Source organism: Sceloporus occidentalis, unplaced genomic scaffold (genome assembly GCF_023333645.1).
Source record: "Sceloporus occidentalis isolate IW3139 unplaced genomic scaffold, rSceOcc1.0.p SCAF_1, whole genome shotgun sequence".
Lineage (NCBI taxonomy): Eukaryota > Metazoa > Chordata > Lepidosauria > Squamata > Phrynosomatidae > Sceloporus > Sceloporus occidentalis.
Window position 1 is genome coordinate 81,395,574 of NW_028316981.1, and position 6,984 is coordinate 81,402,557.

Consider the following 6,984-nt stretch of genomic DNA (forward strand, 5'->3'; position numbering starts at 1 on the left):
GCCTCTTCTTGTGATCTGCTGGCATTTTACCACCTTGCTGTTCCTTCCTCCATCACTCCCCTCCTTCCTCACACAGCTCCAAGTCATCCCCCCAAAAGAGTATTTATCCTACTACTACCTCTTCTCTTGGCCTCCCCAAGAAAAGAAAGCAGGAGTAGCAGCACAGCTCCAACCTGACAGACAAGTTCCAGAGAACTCACTTAGAGTAAGCAGGGTCCCAAAGGTGAAAGCTCCTTTTGGCCTCCCTCCCCGCCATATGCTCTAACTCCGCATCCTCACCATGGTTTTAAAGGCCACTGGTTTCCCTTGTCTTCCTTGCACACCAATAGTAGAGGCCCCCATGCTGCCCCCCTTTCCCCTCACTGACCCCTGGATCTTCCCACTGTCTTTAGGGGGCATGATACCATCCACTTTGGGAACCACTGCCTTAGCCTGAAGGGAATTGTATACCATACTTTAATCATTTTGTTTGTGTACACACTGAACCATCACAAAGCAAAGATGTCACTGTCGCTATCACCCATTAAAAAAAGGTCGTTTGTCGGAATATTCTGGATTTTGGAGTTCCAGATAAGGGAGACTCAGCCTGTTTTGAAAACAGAAAGCGCTGCCTGATCTGACTCTTGCCTTAGTAAAAACAGACAGTAATCTTCCCTCCTCGTGAGGGAATGGGGATGGTGTTCGACAGTGAATTCTCACCTATGAGTAAATGTTAAATTTATATTGGGCCGAAAGCATCTCCACAATTCCAAAGTACAGAGGAAGGCAGAGCCAGTCTTCACCAAACTGCCCCTTTCCTCTGCTCTTCTCCTTAATGCAATCACGTGACTGGAGTATTTCATGCCCTCTTCCATCAGTAGTGAAGTCTTTGTAGGTCGAGAAAATGGCAGAGTTAGTAACACAAAATGGGGGGGGGGGGGGAGTGGGATGGGGTAGAGGAGAAGAATATTGCATTGCCTTTAAGATTAACTGATCTATTTTAGCCAGTTTCCGTTGGAAAAGAAAACACCAAGAATTCTAAGTATTCTCTTGCCCAATGTATCTATTTCAAATATACAAGATGAAAAGGAAGTATAGTGAAGCAGGGATCGGTATGGGTAATTAATATGCAGGCAGAATCATACTGTATACAGGCCCAGATCTGAATTGTTAACCCAAACTACAGTAGACTCATAGACTCAAGGGAATGTACATAAATATTGATTTAACAAGTTACTATTACTTCTGTGTGTCTAGTTGGGGTCAACAATAGGATTTAGGCTTCACTACCCTGCAAAGCCCAGAGTACAATAGTGGCTGCTTCAGACCTTGGTTTCGTTCAGCATTTCACTGAGGCAGAACTTCTTACAAGATCATAAGAAGAGTCCAATAGATTAGACCAAAGATCTATCTAGTCTAGCATGTTCTTTCACACAGTGGCAGCCAACTGCCTTTTGGAAACCCACAAGCAGGGGAGGAGAGCACCGTTCCCCCAAAAAACAGCAGTTGATATTGAGAGATATGATGGATGATCCTGGAAGTACTATATAGTAGTAGTCTTCAGTACCCTACTGAATTTGCCTACTTCTACTTTAAGGACTTTCCCCTTGATGGCTGTGACCATTTCTTGTGACAGTGAATTCCATATTTAAATATGTGACTGTTAGTAATGCAGTTTGTCTGTGTTAAATCTTCCACTAGACTTACATTTCCTCCCCACTCAACCTGCAGCTGTGTGTACCTAGATTCTGGCATCCCAGATGGTTGTGCAGGGCCTTCTGGTGAATAAAAAATGCCCAATTTATCAAGGGGACTGACTGGCTGTCATCAATCAAGGAGTCCCAACCTGCTCCCAGAAAAGAATTACTTCATATTAATGAGCTTATGAATTCATTCATCAATACCCTACCCTTTAAATAGATTTCCAAGGTATATTGCAACTGGATCTGAACAACAAAAAAGTTGTTATAAAATGAAACAGCAACAACAATATTTTAAAGCCACACAAACCCATCGCTTGATTATTTTTATTTTAAAGGGAGACTAAGATGTCTTTGGGCACTAGGTAAACCTTCCCCAAGAGATAATTCCCACTCACTACACTTGAATTCCATAAAGTTGTCTGTCCCAATCTGGGGAAAGGTGCAGTAGAAATAAATATCATAATTACCATGCTGGTGAAGAGGATGTGGATCCTTTGGAATACAGTATTACCTCAGCACATGTGTCTGAGCTCACCCTTCTAAACCACACTACTACTACCACACATTCTATCACAACATAACATATTATGGCAGGACAAAAGCATATGCAGTTCCTGACACAGGGGAATCTTGGCCTTCCATGTCTATCATTCCCATTGGCTCCACCCAGCATGGCCAAAGGATAAGTGGTTGTGGGAACTGTAGTCTGGCAGGACAAAGGTTTCCCAATCGTGCAGTTTATCACACGGGGGACAACTGGAAGTATAAACAGTGATTAACCTGTGATAATCTCTTCAATTGCGCTAATGGTTTCTTTAAGATAAATTTTATTAATTAAAATAATATCACATCACATTCATCATATAAAACAAACAGTCAATACAAGTGTTTGATAGATTCAGGGAGGTTGGGCAGACAAAAAAGTAAAATTGCGCTAATGGTTTTCACACGACATCATGTTCAAGGTGCTATTATTCCATGAATAACCCGTGATAATCCTGTAATTGCGCTAATGGTTTTCACACGACCTCAAGATGACATGATTAAAGTGCCATTATCCCATTAATAACCAGGCAAGAAATAGCAGCAAATCATTCACAGGATTTTCTTGTGAATGACTTTTTGCTGTTTATTGCCTGGTTATTCCCTTGTTATTCATGGGATAATGGCTCTTGCATTAATCTCATTTTAATTGTGTTTTAATGTCAAGTGCACAATTTTCATGGGTTAATTACTGTTTAAACTCCTAATTTCCTCCCTTATGATAAACTCTCCTGTTATGTCTGAAAGCTCACCCATATTGTCATCAGCCTGTTTGGAAGGCCAACACTTTCACATTCCAGGATACAAATAAGGTCCAAAATACCCCAATGTAAGCCAAATATATCTGCCTTAGCACAGATGTTATCTGAGCTGGAATGACATCAATTCTTTAAGCTTAGGTGACCAATTCTTAGGTGTCCATTTCAGCATAACACATTGTCCTGGAACAAAGGGTGGAAAATATTCTTCTGCCTCTTGGAGGAATCGGGCATGCCTTTGCTGCATTAGCATCTGGGCTGACCCTCAAATTGCAGTGTCTGGATGAGAGAAAGAAAAGAGCTTGTGTATATTGGGAATTCTGACTGTTGCATACTGAAAGTGATAAAACAGTAAAAAAAAGGATGTTTCCTTATGTCACCTGTCCCATTTTGCATCAGTCTTCTGGGTCAGCCTTTTCATAGAATGCAATTAACAACAAGACAGGCTCTGTTTTTATCCTGCAATCCCAGAGGGAGGACAAGGGAGAGGAGTGGTTGAAGACTGGCCCAGGAAGGAATGTGTTAGCCTTTCCTCACAGCCCTAACAGGTTTCAAGAACCCTACAAAATTTCCAGGTTGTGTTTGCAAATGGATGCATCTATGAAGTTTAAAACTGACTGAATAAATTGCCATGGAAAGCTAGAAAATGAAGAAAGGATAGGACCAAAGGATATTTTCTGTTCAGGAACATTTCAAATCGTGCACTGAGTATTTGAGTCTGAAAGGTTGTTGGGTGAACATATTTTTGCATATACATTATTTAGCAATAGAGAAACAGTGTAACACGTCACTTAAAAGTGTGTGATTGATGAAACTTAAGGCAGAGGCATACAAACTGTAGTCTTGATTGGCCTTTTAAAAAACACCCAATAGAGTCCCTATTGTTAAGATATTTAAGCCTCCAGTGCTATATCCCAGATATATAGGACAATGCTGTCTGGGACTGCTAGAATTGGCAGTTTCAACAATATCTAGATATATTCCCACCCCTGCCCTAAACAGACAGTACCTCTGAGCATGTGCTGGGAATTCGTGCTTTGAAAACTAATGTACATTTGATGTTGAATCCACTAGTTTCCTTGTGTGAGAGTTGAAAGGTATACTGTTAGGTATACAGGTATACTGTGAAAAGATATACAGCATTAGGTTAATGAAAGACCACAGTCTGTCTTTCATGGCTATCACTGTTTTAAGAAGATATTAAGCAGAGAAAGACCTGCTTTTTAAAATGTCTGTAGCATTCTTACATAAACATGGATTGCAAGCTCTGAACCAATGATCAGTATTTTGCATGAGAATAACCAAAATTCATCATTGAGAAATCTAAGTTTTACTAGCCATAGGAATTATGAACATTAAGCACGCTTGCTCAACAAATTGTCAGGTTTACACTCTTCAAAACTAGATTTCCTGCTAGTCCTACCTCCCACTCCAATATTTAAAAAAAATCTGATTTGTTCCCTTCAAATGCTGGATTCTTTTTTAAAATGCTAATTTCTTTTTTGTTTCCCTGACACCAACATGGGGCAGTAGCAGCCCTTACCATTAGGGAACGTGAGGCAACTGCCTCTGATGGCGCATGCTGGGGTGGGTGGCAGTGGTTCCCTAGATGTTTAGCCAAAGTGCCCTGGCCATGCCCTTGTACCTCTTCATGTGCAGTGCAGACAAGACTGGATTATAATGGCTGGGCCCTCAAGCAGTTCCCTAGATAGTTCCCCTCCCTTTATGTGCATGTGTGAGTTCCTTTGGAGGGGTGGATCAGTCTTGGTGGTGCTGTGGGGCCAAGAAGAGCCATCTCTGGAGCCAGCGCCAGGCCCTCTCAGGCCTAAGGGAGGGGTGTCACCTTTCCTGTTTCTCAGCTTCAGTGACCAAATCAGAATCTAAAAGGCATCCATGGGCTGGGAAATGGGCTGAGGTGGAATGTGAATGGCATGCACTACTAAACTCTGGTGTGTGTGTGTGTGTAGTGTGTGGGATGAGAGTATTGCCTCCCATAAGAATTCTGCTCTCCAAATGGAATTGTGTTTCAGTCCCCAAAGTCAGAACTGTCCAAACCGTTGTATTCCCTATTACCATGTATGGACAGTTAAAGAAGATAAGAAGAAAATGCATTCATTTGAGATGTGATGCTGGAGAAGAGTGCTGAAGATCCCATGGACAGCCAAAAGGACAAACAACTGGAGTCCTTTAACATATCAAGCCTGAACCCTCCCTGGAAGCCAAGATGACAACTGAGGCTGTTGAAAAACATTAATGCTGGGGCAGATGGAGGGTAGTAGAAAGAGAGGAAGGCCACATACCAGATGGATGGACTTAACCAGGGAATTGGTCAGGGGTCTAGGAGATGTCTCATCCACAGGGTCACCATGAATTGAGGACCACTTGAGGGCAGTTCCAGGCTAACACAGCAATGGCTCTGTAATCAGGGTGGCCAGAAGTCCTCATTTTCAAGGACAGTGTCCTTCATTTCCACATTCTGTCCAGGAGGAATTCCCCAAATGTCCTCCATTTGGAGCATGACTAAGAAGCATGAATGGATATTTCTATGAGTGTTTGTAGCTGTTATTTGGTCATGCCCTCTATTTTCTTGAAGGTCCCTCCTTTCCAGCATGACTAAGAAAGCATGGATTGACATTTCTATGAGTGCTTTTAGCTTTTATTTTGTCATGTCCTCTATTTTCTTGTAACTTCTGTACATTTTGCAGTGCCTTGTCCTCCTTTGCAATGAGGACATATGGTCACCCTGGTTCAGGCTGACCAGAGGTTCTCCTTTTCTAGGCCATGCCCTCCAGTTCAACTCCTGTCCAGGAGGAATTTTTCCAAAACGCCCTCCATTTGGAGCATGACCAAGAAGCATGGATTTGCATTTCTGGGGTTTTTTTAGCATTTCTTTGGTCAGGCCCCCTCCAATTTTCCTTTTTTGGGAATATGTCCTCCATTCCCACCTTCCAAAAGGTCCTCCACTTGGGAGTTTATCACACTGGGGGAAATGTGGCCCTTAGAGTGAAAATGGTGCAATTGACATTAAAATGTGATTAAAATGAGATTGACACAAGAGCCATTATCCTGTGAGTAACCAGGGAATAAACAGCAGAAAGCCATTCACAGGAAGATCCCTTGAATGATTTGCTGCTGTTTCTTGCCTGGTTATTCACGGGATCATGGCACTTTAATCACGTTTTGTCTTGAGGTTGTGTGAAAACCATTAGCACAATTGTGGGGTTATCATGAGTTATTCATGGGATAATAGCACTTTGAACATGATGCTGTGTGAAAACCATTAGCGTGATTGTGGGAGTTGAAGAAGCATGGATTTACATGATAGGAGTGGGTTTTTTTAACTTTTGGGGGGGTCAGGCCCTCCATTTTTATTTCTGTTCAGAAGGTCCTCCTTTGGGGCAGGACTCAGAAGCAGGGATCTAGAGGGATTTCTCTGGGACCTTTTCCTGCCTCCTCTCTCTGCCTCCCTCTCCCTTGTTCCAGGGCCATCCTGCCTCCTGCCTCCCCACCTTCGGCTCCGGAGGAGGCATCCCAAGGCCCCTTCCCTTTGACCCAGAAGCAGGGATCGACAGGGCAGAGCCTGGTTCTGGTCTTGGCTTGAAACCAAAGCCCCTCCTGCCCCCCCTCCTCCTCCTCCTGCCCCCAAGGCCTTCCCTTTCGCAGCGCCCGGGCCTCCTCCTCCTCCTCCTCCTCTGGGCTGGGGAGGGGAAGAGAGAGGGGCCCTTGGGGGGAGGACCAGGAGGGCCATTGGGGCCCACATTTCCCCCTGAATCGTGCCGCAATAAAATCTCCCGACATTGCATCCCTTCCTTTTCCCTCCCCCCTGTTCCTCTTTCCTTCCCGTTCCCCCTCCTCTCTCTCTCCTCGGTCAGGGGCTGCCTGGGCCTGGGCTCCCTGCTCCTCCTCGCCCTGCCGCCTGCCTCTGCCTCCCTCCCTCCCTCCCTCCTTCCCGGGACTGACCCTGGGCCTAGGCTCCTCCCGCCGGCCGCAGTGACAGCAGC